Source organism: Equus przewalskii, chromosome 11, assembly GCF_037783145.1.
Source record: "Equus przewalskii isolate Varuska chromosome 11, EquPr2, whole genome shotgun sequence".
Lineage (NCBI taxonomy): Eukaryota > Metazoa > Chordata > Mammalia > Perissodactyla > Equidae > Equus > Equus przewalskii.
This window is the reverse complement of record NC_091841.1, coordinates 19,437,961-19,456,783: the sequence shown is the minus strand read 5'-3', so window position 1 is coordinate 19,456,783 and position 18,823 is coordinate 19,437,961.

The following is an 18,823-nucleotide window of genomic DNA, read 5'->3' as shown; positions in this document are numbered from 1 at the left end:
AGATGCCCAGGAGCGAAGCCCGGGGTCCTGCTCTTTGGTTCCCCTTTGCTCTCGCTCACCCCACGCCTGCTTCCCTGATTCCACTGCAAAGTGACAGCAATAGTGTTTCTCACTCTTCGGCATGCAGACGGCCCCCTGAGTTCACAGCACCATCTCTAGAATCAGAGGAGCTGAGTTTGACTGGCTTTGTCAGGCACTAGCTGTAATTTGGAGAAAGTCGCTTAATCTTGTTGAGCCTCAATTTTCTCATCTCCAAATCGGGGGCATAATGCGTACATTTGCAGAACTGGTCTACGGGGTCGAAGGACACAGCCATAAGTGAAAGTTCAGGGCCTTTGCTCTTACTGTTCCCTCTGCCTTTCTGTGTGTCTTCCTCCTGCACTTCCTTCAATTCTCTGCATAAAGCCATCTTAACAGAGAGCCCCTTTCTGAGCACCTATCTGAAAATGCAACTCCCATCATTCTTTGACCCCCTTCTTGCATAGATATTTTTGTCACAGCCTCATTGTCATCTGTTAGGTGTTTATTTGTTTGTCTACAATATCATACATACCTGCAAACACACAAAAGTAAGCTCCTTGAAGACAGTGCCTTTTTCTGTTCATCACTGTGTTGTGAGTACCAAAAAGAGTCACTGGAATGTATTCTGCATGCAATAAATATGTTGACATAATTTTAAAAAATGGATACATGCTTCAAGCATCATGTCGACCCAGGGTGCTGTTTCCTTTCCACTCCCAACTACCTGCTTCAAGGAAACAGGAAGGAAAGGAGGCCCACAAATACTTACAGAAGAGCCATCCAATTTGGGTGTCAATGTCCGTGCATCCTCCTGCCAATCAGCTCCCAGACTGAAGATGCTGGTGTGGATGATGCCCTGTGTACCTGGAGTAGCCCACTCTCACTGGCCTTGTATGGGAAATAGGTTGAACTGATTTTTACATATAATTTCTTTTTCTTAAGCTACTGATTTTAATTTTAAATTTCCTGAAAAACTGTACCATAACAGCTGTTTTCAAACTCTACTCCACCAAGCCCTGGATTTCCTCAGTTGCCAGGTATTTGTGAAGGCAGAGGAAGGGACCTAGCACGTGGGGCTCCCACGACCCTTGCTTCAACCAGCTAGTAATTGACAGAGTCCAGAGGAGAATACAGCCTAATCTGATGCCGGAGCCCACCATCTTTCCACCACAGCACCTCCCTGGGGGTTGGCATTCCTAAAACCAAATCTGATCAGCTAACTTAATACTTCTCTCGTTATTCCAGGGGCTTCAATACTGAGCAGGCATGAGCTTCTCCTCAAATCTGCTCACGTATGTGTCCTCGTGAAGGTAAAAAATGGGAAATGGAAGCATAAGAAAAGAAATGGGAAGTCTCTCCAGTCATATGTGCAACAGAGACCCCAGTCCTGAGGCAAGCTGGAGAGTCATCTATAGTAGGAAGGAACTGAGGTGGGAATCTGGCACTCGGAGCTTCTAGCTCCTAATATCTACAAAGGAATAATACTCACTCTGCCTGTCTCCCAGGGTATTATGTGAATCAATGAGAAAACGGATATACAAGTTCTTTGAAAACTTTAAAGATACGCTCCGGGAAGGCCATCTTATTATCTTGCTTCCATTGCTTATGAGCTATGTGATTACTGCAGAATTTCAATAAAGGAAAGCCTGGGGGATGGCGTTCTCAGTGGGGCCCTGGGGATGGCCTTGAAGCTGCGCTTGAATAACAAGCAAATTGATTGTTTAGACTGTAGGCTTATTTGAGGGGGCTTTAGGGGGCAGATGGAGATGGAGGGAACTAACACCCCTTGGCACTCCTACTCCATGTGAGCTTAGGCAAGTCAATTGAATTCTGTGAGCCTCCATTTCCTAGCTTGAAAAATGGGTTGATATTTAAAACCACAATGAGTCTGTAAAAGAGGTTTTGAAAGTAAAAAAACATGAGATAACATATTGGGAAAACTCTGAAGAAAGGATTGGTTATACTGAAGTCAGCAATTCTTACTCTGGATCCTGTATCTCTGATCAATGATGTTCTTTCCACACACTGTATTTTGTGTGCTTTGCATATGTGCTTGTTAGTCAGTTACTTAGTTAGTTAGTTAGCATTGGTGTAAACTAGAAGCTAAATAGCCCCTATCCAGTGCTCAGAGGTCTCTAGAAGAGCCACTCACCTGCCCCCTGCTAATTCTCCGTCTCTTCTCTGTGTAGAACGCAAAGACCCAACATGCTCAGAATCTTGGGGCTGGTGACAAACGCAGCTTATTGGATCTCATTGTGTAACAAGGACCCCAAATGCAAGGATCATAGTGTCTCTAAACCAAAGGGAGTTGGCAGAGATGCACCATCACCTGAACTGGAAAGGAAAGAAGCAGTGGTTGCAACTGGCTATAAAAAGACTCCTACCCCACGTATGTGCCTCTAACATCCTAGGGATGACCCATGGGATCATGTCTCTACAGAGCTTTGAAGCATTCAGACGACAAAGGAAAGAAGATAATAATCATGGAAAACTCTTCCCCAAGGGTGTGCACAAGCTACATGGGAGTCCCACTTGTGTAGACTAGCTGGACAAGTGCCGGTGGAGCATGAGGAGCCAATCAAGGAAGATTCCAGGCCAGCTAGACACTTGGCCAAGGTCTCTGACTCTGAACCACTCTGGAATAGGATGAAATGAAATCTCAAGAGCTCCAGATTTATCAAGGATGCAATGAGGCCTTCCTCTGCTAGGGTGGGTCAGATATCCACCACTTAACCACCTGCCCTTTGTCCCCAGGCAGGGATAGCCTACAGTGATAGCAATGGACATTACTGATCAGCACTCAGGGCCAAGCCATGTGCAATACAGATGTGAGATACCCAGCCTCAATCCTTAAGGAGCTGCAATCCCCTAGAGGCTGTCTCTAAGGGTCACTTTTATCCTGAATGTAAATGTGCCCAGTTGCCTTCCTTCCAAAGAACTTCCTCCAGAGCATTTGATGATTATCTACAGGCTGAGTAATCTTTTTCCCCAAAAGAGAAATATGGCATCATTTCACTATAAAGCAAAGGAAACACAAGGGATGGTGAGTACCCGCTGCATTCAATTGTAGGAGACAGCTGAGCCAAAATTCACAGGGCCCACGGACCCTGTAGAAAATTAGTCTTTTAACATATCCTAAACACACAGGATCACTTCCCTTGCTTTCGTGTGACTTGGGTCCAGCCTTAATGTTCCAGGCGCAGACATCTTGTCTTCCCAACTAAACAATAAAGCTCCTTGATGACCACATCTTGTAGTTTACTGCATCCCACAGAACCTAGCGTGGTGTAGCTCAGTGTAAAACATCATAGGCTTGGATTTGAATCCCACATAAGCCTCTTCATGGATGGGCTACCTTGGACAAGTCAATCCCTCTGAGACAGTTTTCTCATCCCCAAAGTTAGGAAAATAATACCGGACAAGGATGTGATTAGAGATAAATGGGGTAACAAAGACGAAGGTTTCACTCAGCTAACAGCGGACCTGAGATAGTTGTACTATAACACTTTGTGCTGCTCTAAGAAGGGAGGATGTTGAACAGTGTCATATTCATGTCCCTGCTCAATGGAAAAACCCCTCTTCAGCTCTGACTCGGTTTGACCCAATCTGACAGAGACTCTTACTCCCCAAAAGTGCAAAGCGAAAAGCCCCCGTCTGCAAGAACAGGCGAGGGTGATCAAAAGCAGCTAAGAAGACCGCCATGCCAGGAGGCCAGGGGCATTTAGGAGGAGAGAACAACCCGGAGGACCAAGGAAACTGAGACAAATGACAAACCGCTGCTCTGAAAGCCAGGCCCCACTGGCTCCTGTCTTTCTCCTCCTCTCCTCTCACCTTTCAGAACATCTTATTTCTCTTCTGTCAGGAATACACTGCTTACAATGTAAACCAGTCCAGCTTCACTGATTTCTTAAGTTTGGTTACTCTATCTAATGTCCCAGTTTTACACCACAGAAGTCCAAATGTGAGCAATTAAAGGCAGAATTCTCCTCTGTGAGTGAGGGTAATAAAAGAGGCTTTGAAAGATCATGTTCCTTCTATTTTCCTCTTGACAGAGGAATCAAATAGCCCAGCCAAGCCCAGAAAGCAGGACACGTAGAGGGGAGTCAGCAGAACGAAAACTGACAAAGGAAGAGGAACGCAGACTGGAGAGAAAAGCCAAGGGCCTTCACCGCTCTGCTGAGAAGGGATTTGAAATCTCTGCTTGTACTTGTAATGTTTGTATATCATTACGACGAAGTGTACGGAATTATATTTAGTTCTCAGTCCACTATAGAGTCTCTGACTTCTCAAAATGATGTTTTTCAAAGACAAAGTCTGGCGTGGTATTTTACAGGTATTCTTTGTAATGCATTTTTATCATGAAATAATTCAAATTAATACACGAGAAGGAACATAATACAATAATAACTATGTACCCAGTACAACTTTATCAAATGTTAACCTTTGGCCATTGTTATGGACTGAATGTTTGTGTCTCCCCAAACTTCTTACGTTAAATCCTAATGTCCAGTGTGACAGTATTAGGAGGTGGGGTCTTTTAGAGGTAATTTGGTCAAGAGGATGGAGCCCTTATGAATGAGATTGGAGCCCTATAAAAGGGACTCCAGAGAGCTCTCTTGCCCTCTTTCCACCGTTTGAGGACACAATGAGAATTTGGCAGTCTGCAGCCCAGAAGAAGGCCCTTGCCAGAACCTGACCACGCTGGCTCTCTGACCTCAGACTTCCAGACTCCAGAACTGTGGGAAATAAATTTCTGTTGTTTATAAGCCACTCAGTCAATGGTATTCTGTTATAACAGCCTGAACTCAGGCAGCGATATTTACTTAAGGTCGTTTTTTGTAAAAATTCAATAGATTGGTAGATTAGAGAGAGAGAGGTAAAAGCAATGCAGATACAGTGGAGATCCTCTGTTTACCCATTTTCAATGCCATCACCCCCAACTCCCTCCTCAGAATTAACCAATATCATAAATTCAGTATTATCCTGCTCAGGTGTGATTTATACCATTTGTTATCCATAAACATTACATTATTTTGTTCTGCATGTCTTTAAAATGTATCTAGAAGGTATAAAACTCCATATATCACTTTGCAATTTGCTTTTTTGATAGAACATTGTTTTTAATATTTTTTTATGTTATACTTGCATCTCTAGTTTGTTCATTTTAATTTCTATGTCTGTTCTGTTGTATAAAAAAACGCAATTTACTTATTCATTCTCTTGCCGATGAGCAATTAAATCGTTTCTAATTTTTTGTTATTCCTAATAATGAACATTCTTGTACGCTTCTCGTTGTGCACATCTGCAAAAGGCTTCTAGGGGAGTGGTTCTCAAAGTGTGGTCCCATCAGCAGCATCACCTAGGAATGTGTTAGAATGCAAATCCTCAGCTCCTTCCCCAGGTCTACTGGATTAGAAACTCTAGAAGTGGGGCCAGAAATGTGTGCTTTACGGAGCCGTCCAGGTGATCTTGAGACAAGCTGAACTTTGAGAACTGCTGCTCCCGGGTGTCTACCTAAATGAGCATCTCTCCAATGGGGTCGCCCCCACTGTATTCCCATCGGCAGTGTTTGAGAGTTACCTTATTTCTCATACAAAACCAACACTAGGTAATGCAACCTCTTGCAGTTTTGACCATCTGAGGATAAAGCATCACATCAAATGCTTATTGACCACATGGATTTCTTCCCCCGTACATGCCTGCCTTCCTTTTTCTGTTGAGTAGTTTCTCTTTTTTAATAACTTGTAGAAATTCTGTGTTATTTTCTAAACATGACTGCTTTGTTATATAATCAATATTTCCCCAGTATTTTAACTTTGTTTATGCCCCATCTTTAAATTTTATGTAGTAAAATGCACCTCTTTTCCTGTATGGTTTGTACTTTGGTACCCTAACTAAAATGTATTCTAAAAATGTTTGGGTTTTGCTTTTTACACTTAGGTCTGTAACGCAGCTGGACCTGATCTTTGTGTATGCTATGAAGTAAAGATCTAACTTTAGGTTTTTTCCCATATTGATAATATCCTTCCCCATTAATTGATAATGCCACTTCTGTCGTATAACTAGGAGGATATTCAAAGAATTGAACAATCTCATGGTTGTCAACGAAACTTGTTTTCTTAATATTACTTATTTATAGTTCTCTTTATTTCTTGAATAGTCTTGCTAGAGATTTAACTATTTTATTATTTTCCTTTGTTTCTTTTTTCAAAGAACAAACTTTTGGTTTGGGGTTCTCTCTAATTTTCTATTTCATTAACTTCTTCTCTTATATTTATTATTTCCCTCCTTCTACCTTCATAGGTTACTTTACTGTTCTGTTTTATCTACATTTTTAGTTGAATACAACTCATTTATTCTCACTTTTCTTGTTTATAATGAACTCAATTAATCTCTATATTTTCCTCTAGATACCACTTTAGCTACATCAAGTAATTTTTTATTTTAGTACATTTATTATTGTTCAGCTATAAATATTTTATTATTATGGCACTTATTTCATCTTTATTCAGAGCTGCATTCTCAAGTTTCCCAATAAGTGGAAAGATGGAGAGAGTAAGGATATTAAGCTACTTCTTATGATTTAAATTTCTAATTTAATTGTGTGGTAAGATATTGGGGCTACTATGATATCAATTATTTGAAAGTTGTTGAGATTTCCTTTTTGACTTCATGGTCAAATTTTACAAAGATTCTATCTATATTTGAAAAGAATATAGGTGCATTTGTGGGTGCAAAGTTTTCAGATACATATACATACATATTAGATCTCACTTGCTAATTTTGTTATTCAAGGCTGCTAAATCCTTCCTAGTTTTTGTCTGCTTGATTTATGAATTGTGTCTATCCCCAGCTGTGGTTTTCTGACTTTTTCCTTATAATTCTCCAATGTTGCTTTATTTACTATCATGCTATAATATATGACATTGTATTGGGTGCATGACATTTCAGAATTTTTATGTCTTCTTGGTGTGTGGTGACATGTATTATTTTGTAGTTTCTCTCTTTATCTCTATTAATGTTTTTTGCCTTAAGATCCATTTTGTCTTTGGTTAATTTTGCTACGCTAACTTTTTTTTTAGTATTTATGTTACACATCTTTTTTCATTCTTTTATTTTCAGGCTGTGTGTGTGTGTGTGTGTTTTCACTCTGTGTCTTATAGGAATCATAGAGCTGCATTTTGTTATCTATCTGATTGCTTCTGTCTTTTAATAGATGAATTCAATTCATTTCCATGTTTTGTAATTTAGTAATTTAGACTTGATTATATCATTTTGTTTTCTGTTTATCATCCTTTGCTTTCCTGTCTTCTGTTTTCTGTTGTTTGATAATGTTTATTCTCTTCTGATTTGGAAGCTAGAAGTCTTATTTTAACAGCTACTCTGAATGTTTTAACCTATATATTTAACTATAAATTTTCTGACAAGACTACAACTATTTAATTCCTCTCAACTTCAATAAATCTTTAATGTGCTTTAAATACCTCCTGCCTTGAGTAGTTCCCCACCTTGTTATTATTGTTTCATAAAACAAACAAATAATTTTTAGACTCTAACCATTAGTTAAAATTTTCAACATGTTTTATTAATCTCTTTGTTCACTAGAACAACTCACTTGGTTTAGTTGTGTGTGGGAATAACTGCTGTTTAGAGGATATCTGCTTCTTACATTCCACATTCTCCTTCTGGTTTCACTTTTCTATTTCTGAAGCAAATTTTAATAGTCTTTCAGTGAGAATCTGTGTGTAGTAATGTATTTAGTGTTTGCATGTCTAAAAATGTTTTTATTTAACCCTCCATCTTGAACAAATTTTAGCTAGTTGTAAAATTCTAGGTTGATAGTTTTTCCTTCAGCACATTAAAGTTATTATTCCACTGTCTTCCAATGTCTGTTATTATTGATAAGAAGTTTTCTGTCAGTCTGTCATTCCTCTGTATATAACTCTTCTTGCAGTTTTTATCTCTACTCTCTGTGCCACATTCTGAGTGAATTCCTATAATCTATCTTCCAAATTCTCTACTTCTTTCTTTTCCTCCATCTGATCCAGAGTTCATCCCATTCATTGAGCTTTTTTTAATATGTGGGGTTTTTCTTTTGTTTTTGAGGAAGGCTAGCCCTGAGCTAACATCTGCCACCAATCCTCCTCTTTTTGTTGAGGAAGACTGGCCCTGAGCTCACATCCATGCCTGTTTGCTCTACTTTATATGTGGGATGCCTGCCACAGCATGGCTTGACAAGCAATGCCATGTCCACACCCAGGCTGCTGAAGCAGAACATGTGAACTTAACCACTGTGCCTCCTGGTCGGCCCCAAATATGTGTTTTTTTAAACAAATAATACATTCATATGTTTCAAATTCAAAGGTCATACAAGGATAAACAATGAGAAGTTACCCTTCCTCTTCTACTTCCTTTCTGCCACTCAGTTTTCCTTCTCAGAGGCAACCAATGTTTTCCATTACTTTATTCTTCCTGAGATACTCTATGCATATATATGGAAATGCATGCACATACACACACACACACACACACACACACATATAAGGAGAGAAAGTCTTTTTTCTCCCTTTTATACACAAATGTTGGCATACTATTCATACTTTATTTTGCCTTTGTGCACTTGAGAAAATATTGTGAGGATTGTTTCATATCAGTACATAATAAGCTTCATCATCTTCTAAGGGCTTCATAGTGTTTCACTGTATGGATGAACATAATTAATTCACAAGTCCCCTGAAAATGTTGTTTCCACTCTTTTGCTATTAAAATAATTCTGTAAAATCAACACGTTTTACACCTTAAACTTACGCAATGTTACAGGTCAATTATATCTCAAAAAGCTGGAAAAAAGTAAATAAGTAATAAAATAAGATAAAATCAAATGATTCTGTATTAAATAAGCTTATGTACATCATTTTGTGCTTGTGAGGTTTTTTCTGTATGATATAGTCCTACAGGTTAAATTATTACTTCTAAATATGTGCATTTATAATTCTGTGCATTCGAATTAAATTTTTAGGAAATGTTTTATTTTTATTTTGTTCAATTTTTGAATTGGTAATACATATAAAGAGTACAAAATTCAAAAGAAGCATTGCATGTATTTGTAGGCATATATGTATGTGTAGGAAGACTTCACCTATTCAGGCTAATTAATATTTTCTTCTGCATTCAAGTCTATGAAGATCAGAAGGCTCTTGCCACACTATTGACAGAAAGACACACTAGGGGCCGCCCAGTGGCATAGTGGTTTAGTTTGCACCCTCCGCTTCAGCAGCCCAGGGTTTCGCTGGTTCAGATCCTGGGCATGGGCCTACACACCACTCATCAAGCCATGCTGTGGTGGCATCCCACGTAAAAGAACTAGAAGGACTTACAACTAGACATACAACTATGCACTGGGGACTTAGGGGAGAAAAAAAAAAGAGGAAGATTGGCAAAAGATGTTAGCTCAGGGCCAATCTTCCTCACCAAAAAAAAATAAAGAAAGAAAGACACACTAGACTTTAGTGTAACCCATTCTATTAGAGCATACTTTTTTACTGTCTTACCATTCAATCACTACCACAAAGATTCATCATGGTGGGTATTAACACTAAAAGTGAAGGTTCCTTTGGTTTTCACAGTGCCTATCAGTGGACGTGTGCTTGGTCACATATTTTTAAACCTGCTCCAATCTAGACTGCTTTTCTTGCTATGCCTGGTACCTAGTAATCCGCCTCAGATCTACTCTTGGATCCCCCATCACCATCAATTTACGAGTTGCCTTCTCTTCTTCTCTGGGTTGGATCTCATGTTTCCTGTATCCCATGTAGTTCCCTTTCTTGGTTTACTCCCTTCATTGTGTGGAGCACATCCTTCCATAGCTTCCTCAAAAAGGGCACATGGGAGGGATATTTTTTTTTTTTAAGTTTCTGAAAACCGACAGCCTGTGGATAGATTGACAGGATGCAGAATTCTAGATTCTTTACTTTTAGAATTTATAAGGCATTGCTCCATTGTTTTCTGTGTTCTTCTGGAGATACTGAAGCCACTGTGATTCCTCATCTTTTGACCATGTGGTTTTTTTCTCTGAAAGCTTTAGGATCTTCTCTTTTCCCCAGGTTCTAAAATTTCACAAGGATATGCCTTGGTGTGGGTCTATTCCCATTCTTCTGGGCATTTGGTGAGCCTTTTCAGCATCCAAATCCATGTCTTTTAATCTGGGAAATTCTCCTGAATTATTTTATTATTTTTTTTCCCATCCATTTTTTCTGTTCTCTCCCTCTAGAACTCCTATTAGTCATACATTAAATTTCATGTACTGGTCCTCCAATTTTTTAAAATCTTTTCTCTCTTATTTCTCTCTATATATATTTTTGTCCTAATTCTAGGCAAATTTCTTAACTTCATCTTCCAGCACTTTAATTGAGGTTTTTCATTTCTATCATGTTTTTAATTTCCAAATGTTCTTTTTAAAAAATTTCTATAAATTTTTTGAACATTCTGTTTCATAGATACAACAGCTTTTTGTCTCTCTAACAGTATTAATGTCTGCCTTTTGTTTGTTTCTTTCTTCCCCCTTCCCATATGTAGGCTTTACATCCTCCAAGTTGCTTTTTTCTGTCTGTTTATTGTGTTTTCTATGTTCCTCATTAGAGTCTTTCCTCACATTTCTGGTTATCTTAGATTATCTCCTCAGGATTAAGAGTAAATAAGATTAAAAAGGAGTGTGGAAGTTCTGAGCAGGTGGGTGTAACTTGTCAGTCAGGAGCTCTAGGGTGACCTGAGTAGGCCATTTCTTGGGGAACACTCGATGTCTATATCTTTAGGACTTTCCTCGTGGACTGATCCTATTCCTCACAGAAGAATCTTCCAAACTCCTGGACAGTAGAGTCTGGCCACCTGCATTCTGAAAGCCAAGAGGAGAGAAACTGGGAGTCTCAGTATTCTGTATTCTTTATGCATATGGTCACTTCTTATTCCACTTTTAATGTGGGAGCCCCACCCTTAACTGTGTCTGATGTACTCCTGTCCGTGCATGCTCTATTTATCATTTCCAGGGATAAGCCTTCAAATATTCCTTGGATGAGAGAGGAACAGTTGTCTAGCACTGTGGGTAGGAGAGAAGATCTTGAGATGTAATTGTTTCTCAAACAGCTTTCACCCAATCCTTTTGGTTTAGCACCTTCTCTTGCTCCAGGTCCAGAGGTCTCTGGAATTGCTAATTCCTGAGACTTACAGGGTTCTCAGCATGAACTGGGTTTTCTTCAGCTTTCTGAGGCCATAAGGAGTTAAAACTCTGGCTGTCTCAGGTTTACTAATCATTACCACTCATTCATCTCCTTTCCAGATTCCAAAATACTGTTGCCATTGTCTCCTCACCTATCCTCCCCATTCTTGTTGATTTGTTTCTTTTTTCTTTCTTTAATCTATTTACTGTAATTTCACTGCACTTTAGAAAGATATTGAAACTAGGTCTATATAGCCAAATAGCCAACATAACTCAAAGCCCTACATTTCTTATTTCAATGACTATATTTTTTATGTTCAGATATTCTAATTGGTCCTTTTTCATATCTCCCCATTCTTATTTTCAGAATATTTTCTCATAATTTTTATTAGTTTAATGGAAGTTTTTATTTCATTTATTTCTTTGAAATAATTAATATATTTACTTTAAAGCCATGTCTGATCATTCTGTAAAATCTGTTTCATCTGAAGTGAATCCAGTTCTGCTGTTGGTTTGTTGACTGCTTCTCTTAGTATTAGGTTTGACTCATCAGTTTTTTTTTTTTTTTTTGGTTTACAGTCTTATTTGGAATTTGAGGTGGTATGTTTCTTTTACTTCTCTCTCTCTCTCTCCTTCCTTCTTTACCTCCATATTCTTTTGTCTTGTTGAGCAGCTTTGGGGGCCCCCAATACAAATCCACATCTAGTAAAGGCATTTAGAGGGACTCTGCTGCAGAGTCACTGGGCTGTGGCAGATCCAGGCCGGATCGAGGGGAAGCTTGACTCAGCTCTTGGTCACAAGGCTGTGTCTCATCCTTCTCTCCCAGCCTCCAGCTGGATATGAGCCACTGCTCCTTCAGCATTTGGCAACAGGTTTATTTCTAGCCTCGTCCCATGAGGGTGGGGATAAGAAATGAATACCACCCTAGCCCTGGACTTCAGTCAGTGAGCAGGCCTCTGCTTCCCCATCTCACAGGGAATGCTCTTGACTCATTTACCACCACTGACTGCCTCTGCATCCAAAACCCAGCAAGTCCACCCACCCCACAGTCCTGATCGCTGCTTGTGTTTCCATGCCAGCTTTTATCTTCAAAAATGCTTATCTTGTATGTAAGCCTAACTGTGCCCTATTCTATTTTCTCTTTTTGTTTTATTCAGGATTACTTATGATTGTGGAATACGGGGGATTTGTGAGGCATGAACTCCATCTTGAGCTGGCTGTCAGTAGGTCTTCTTAAAGTTAGATAGTGGTGCTGTGAAATCTCAGCTGTGGTCAAAATTCTGATGCCCAACATGGCCAGACCAGCTCAGCTGTGGTACTGAATGCCACCTTAGCCAGGCTTAATTTTGTCTCCATCTGTTGCATATTACTGAATCACCAGGCATGCAAGAGGCAGTCAAAATTAAATATTAACTAAATCTATTTGGAATATTCAGAATTCAAACAGTGATGGAGTAGAATTGAATGAAATTGAAATAAAGATTTAAAGTTAACTCATTTTAGAAAAATCTGTTCCTATGTTACAGAATTGCAGAACCTGACAGGGTTGTAGAAAGGATTAAATGAGTGGTATGTGTAGGGCACTTAGTACATGGTCTAGCGTGTCTTGTCTATTAGGATGCACCTGGTGTTAGAACACACTGCAAAGGGGCCAGAGGATCCAGTGGGTGTAGAGGTCTTAAGGATCAACAGGAAGAGAGAAACAAAAGGAACAGGAAATGACTCTCCAGCCAACAGGGGGAAAGGATTAAAACAGAAAAAGATGATTATCACCAATGAAATGAAATTTTCCTCCCTTCTAGTAACCTTCACCCTGTATACAATAAATAAGGAATTATTAGCATAATCCACATGTTTTATAAATTCAGAGAAGCTACCAGGAAGACACCACAACTCCTAGATGTTCTGGAATATATTAGTGCATTCTATGAGAGCTGGGATTTGTCTGTGTTGAGCATTTAATAATTGTGGAATGAATGAATAGATTAAAGGTGCTCAGAAAGGGTTTGCTGTCGCAGATGTCAATGGAAATCTCGCAAGCACTTGTGAGAATGGATTTATATTATCTATACAGAGAAGGAGCAAATCAGCAGAAGGTATATTCCCTCAGCCTCCAAGATTCAGTACAACTTGAGGGCAAAAAGGAGAGAATCAAACCAAATAAATGCGTGTCCAGCATTGCCCATATGAAGGGTCAAAGCAGGAGCACTCAGGGACGTCCATTTACCACAGGGAAATGGAGGGCGTGAATCATGAGGTAGCCCATGCCACAGGCGTTCACATATGAGTATGGCATCACTGACTACATGTTTGGGGTGTTTGTATGTGGGTATATGTGTGCCTGTGTGAAAGAGATAATATTCTCTGTCAAATAAACATATTAATTCAATTGTATGGTAAGAATGCTTGACTTGAATTTCAGACATTCCTAGAAGAACTAGGAAAGGAGAATATGACAACCAGGAACAGCCCTTAAAACCAATTATGAAGAGATTCAAAAATAAATTGCATAGATTTCAGGACTATCTGTGTAATCCCCATGTACTCAGAATGTAGCCGGTTTCCCAGTTCTTTAGAGGTGAGTGACTGGGATGATAAATGCCATTTACCATACACGTGCCATCGGGGACGTCATTTCCCCCTCTCTGATCCTCAGGTTCTTTATCCATGAGACCTTGTCTATCAGAAATATGTTGGTTACAAATAACAGAAAAATCAACCCAAGCTCACTTAATCAAGAATTCCAGTTTATGGTCCTGTATAACATAAGAGTCCTAGGGATGTAAGCAAGATTCCCAGGGTCAACTTTCTCTATCCCTCTGTTCTGTCCACCTCTGTGTTGGTGTCACTCTCAACAAGCCCTCTCCACTTGGTGGCAGAGTGACTGCCAGCACCTCCAGACTTATAACTCACACATATAAGTCCAGTGGGAAAGAGAGCACACCTCTCCCACAATCAGAGTGGAAGTCATGAGATGGCATCTTACTGACTCCAAAGGGATCCGGTCAACCACATGGCCAGAGGGATGCGATGTTCTTATTCCTCTCATCTGACATGAGTGCTCACTGCTGGCTTTCCCCACCAAGATGCAACCAAAGTGTCCCATCCATAATCCCGCATTGCTTTATGTGTTCAAGTGGAGTCTTAGGCTGAGTCTTGGAAAAGGTGTTTTAACTGATCAGTAACGTCTGCTAAGGAGCCAAGGCAGTGACTCACAAGTAACACACATTTGCCATCCCTGGAAGACACTATCCAGACCTTCATTCCCAGGACCTGAAGACAGAAAGAATACCAAGTGTGCTTTTATAATTCCAGAGACTCCCAGGAACCAAGACTTTAATTGTGCTTCTATGCCCGATATGGGAAGGCAAAAGGAAGACTTGGGAAAAAATTCATGAAGAAAGTAGCAATTGGAATAATCTTTGAAGAAAGGAAGGAATTATGTTTTAGTTATATTAAAAAGAAAAAAATAAAATCAGAATAAATCTGGCTTCAAACTCTCAATACATCTCTGACTAACTGGCTGAATGCAGAGAACTTAATTAATTCTATCCCAATACCTAGTACACCATCTGGCAGATAATAAATGCTCTTTAACAGTATGTAGAATAAATGGATAACCCCAAGCATATTACTACATCCTCTCTGCCCTTCAGTGTTCTTATTTGAAGAGCCTCAACAGCACTTCTTTAAGGAGTCATTATGAGGAGTCCGCGGGATTATGTGTGTACAGAGATCACCAAACAGTGGAAACTCATTAAGACACTTGACACCTTCATCAGAGTTGCTGTTTTAAAACGTTAATCAATAAAAACATTTACTAGTCTCTAGTATATACTCAGCACCTGGGAATCAGAGGGGATGGAGGTGTGAAATATCAAGAAGAGAGGATGCAGGTCATAACCGTAGAGACCACCAGAACATAAGGTGTTCATTGCAGCAACTTCTCACTCAATCATAACTGCAGAAGTCAGGAGAGGGCAGCAAAGAGCTATGGGGCTAGAAGGAACCCAGAAATCAAGGGAGGATAACCCTTCATCTCTGATGGGGTCCACTCTCCAGGAATGCAGGATAAGGTCTGAAACAAAGCCAGGAATCAAGACCCTCACACTGGCATCCTGGTTCAGCCACTTACTTGCTGTGTGACCTTAGATAAAGCACATAACCTCTCCAGTCTTCCTGTCCCATTCTCTAAAGTGAACATAATTAGGTCTCAAGGCTGTTGTAGAGATTAAAAGAAGTGGAAGAGTTGCTGAGTTCCACAGCAGAGTTGCCTCAGGGCAAAAATGAAGACTGCACACACCCTAAATCAGAAGCAGAAGACAAGAAGAGGTCTGACTTTGAGGATTACATAAATAAATTTTGGGTTTTTTTTTTTTTAACGGTGATCCCTATGTCATCACCAAAATGTAAGTATGCTCCATGATGGTACATATACTCCCTTTGACCCTCAGACACATGCATCCTAAAAAGTGACTGAGTCAAAGACCATGCTTTTTTTTTTTTTTAACTTTTTATTAAGATTATGATAGTTTACAACCTTGTGAAATTTCAGTTGTACATTATTGTTAGTCATGTTATAGGTACACCACTTCACCCTTTGTGCCCTCGCCCCACCCCCCCTTTCCCCTGGTAACCACCAATCAATCCTCTTTGTCTCTATGTTTAACTTCCACCTATGAGTGGAGTCAAAAGACCATGCTTTTGTTCACCAAATTCCATTTCTCTTCCTCCTTCCTGGGCACATGGAAGACTGGTTCTGGCCAATAAAATGTGAGGGAAAGAGATGTCTGTCATTCTCAGAATGAAGTAGTGGAGAGCTCCTATGTGACCCTCCAGCTTGTCTCCTCTTCTGCCACAGAAACTTCAGTTAGCCTCAGCCCCTCTTGTCAACAGGCTTTGGATATCTAAGATGAGTGAGAAATAAAACTGTGTGTATCAAGACAAGGTGTTTGGAATCTATGTTATTGCAGCATAGCTGAAGCTATCCTGACTAATACAGTAACAGAAGGAAAAAATGTTTAAAAGGGAATCATGTGTGGGAACATTAATGTAATAGGATAGAACTTGAGGCCAAAAAGGCATCCAATTTTACAAGATCATTTTATGTTGAGCAAGGATATACTTCACCAAAAAGATACACAATGATACTTTACGAATTTAGGCATGTAACTTCAAAATGTTATAAAGAACATGTGTTAAAAATGTAAGGAATAAAAAGGCATTCCTAAGGGAGAGTCATATGGGAAACAATTGAAGAGGTATGAGAAGAAAAGTGGCACGGCTAACTTGAATTTTGAAAGGATTGCTCTGGCTATTGAATTTTTTTAAATAGACTGCAAATTGGCAAAGACAGAAGCAGGAGGACTAATTTAGAGGCCACTGCAATGATCCAGATGGAAAGCCACAGTTGGTTTGAACCAGAAAAGTAGTAGTAGAGGTGATGAGAAGTGTCGGGTGCTGGATACATTTGGAAAGTAGAGACAGCAGGAATTTTTGGCTGATGGGAGGTGAGGTTCAAGAGGAAAATACCAAGGTTGACCTGTTCCACTAGAAGGATGGATTAGCCACTAATTCATGTGATAAAGGCCTTGGGAAGAACAGGCTTGCTGGGGAAAGACCAGAAGTTTGGTTTCGGACCTAATAAAAATGACCTTTTCAACATATCCAAGTAGAGAGATGAAGCAGGGAACTGGATCAGTGAGTCTGAAGTTCAGAGGGGAGATCTGGGCTGGAGATATAAAATTTAGAAGTCTTTGTCTTATAGATCCTATTTAAAGCAATGAGACTGCATGAGTGCATCTAGGGAGTGAGTATAGGTAAGGAAGAGAAGCCACCCAAGAACAGATCCCTGGATACCTCTACATTATAAGACTGGGGAGATGAGGAGGAACCCACAAAAAAGACAGAGAAGGAATAGCCAACAGTAGGAAGAAAACCAGGAGAGCGTGCCATGTGGGTGCTAAATGGAGAAAGTGTCTCAGGGAATCCGATATTGTCAACTGTGTCAAATGCTGCCAACACATTAAGTAAAACAAAAACTGGATTCACTGGATTTAGTGACATGGAGGCTATTAACAGTCTTGAAGGGCCAAACCCTGGTGGCCTAGTGGTTAAGTTCAGCATGTTCCACTTCAGTGGCCCAGGTTTGGTTCCCAGGCATGGACCTACACCACTTATCTGTCAGTGGCCATGCTGTGGTGGTGGCTCACATACAAAAAGAGGAAGATTGGCAGTGCATGTTAGCTCAGGGCAAATCTTCCTCAGCAACAAAATTAAAAATAAATAAATAAAAATAAAAGTCTTGAAAAGAGCTGTTTTTAGTAGAATAGTGGGAGTGGCTGTTTACTGTTTACTGGAGTGGGATCAAGGGAGAAGAGTTAAAGACAATGAATCAGGACAACTATTTAGAGAAATGTGGCTGTAAATGGATGCAGAGGAATGGGGCAATAGCGGGAGGGGAAAGTGGCATCAAAAGAAGGTTTGGGGTTTTTTTTCAGCTAGGAGAAATAACCAAATGTTTGTGTGCTATTTGTGTGTTTGTTAGTCCTTAAATGTAGAGTGAGAGATTCCATACCCGTTTCCATCCCTTGGTTCCCAGACCCTGTATTCCCACAGAGAGTAAAAGACCGTGATAAACTCGTGATGGCTTCAAAGAAGATACCACATTCCACATGACTCAGTCCCAGTGATGCAGCTGTCTCCAAGCCCTCAATGTCAATCCCACACCGTGAGGCCAATTCATTACAGACGAGTGGTATAGAAGAGCATCACCTCTTTAGCATACTGCTTTTTTTATTAGTCTTTTATTATCAAATGACTTCATTATGCAGAGTCAGTACCACAAGGTTTATAACAAGAAAAAGTTTCCCTGCTCCAATCCTCCCCAAGCCCAGTCTTCACACCCCAAAGCAATTACTTTTAAGTCCTTCATTTGTTTATCATGATTACTGTCATATTTCTAGATCACATGCTTACAGTTTTTTATTTTGTTTTTCATTTAAAGATTTTAACTTTTGACTTCATAAGATGGAAAACGAGGATTTAGTTCTTTTAATCCACATACCACACTCATGTCCCTATAGCCCTTCTGTATTATTTTCTCAACAAAGTTATATCAAGATTTTTAAGGTATTTAAGACTTTTAATTGATATTTAATGTTTACGTTACTAATTATAAAAATATAATTCATGGCTGAGACATTTGGTATGTTATGATCACATACCCTTTCCTGTATGACTTTGTTTTTCCTGAATTAATAATTGCCTTGGTTTTTCATTTGCTTGGTTTTTTATGTACCTATAATTGGCGTATGTTAAACTATCCCAAAACTATTTCCAACCAGAACTAAAAACCCATCTCCACACAAATAGATCAGATAATCCATTAGTTCAGTGTATTCCTCAAAGACACATTTCCCGGGGCCCTGCACACTCCTGCTCCTCTCCAGACTCGTTGCCCTCTTGACCTGATGCACAGGGGCCATCCTAGCACCACCCTTAGGATGGAGATTGCTTTCCCCTCTGTCCTCTTTTGTCCTTTGGATGCTCTGTTTGCTGGATCCTAGCTCTTCCTCTTTCTTAGTTTAT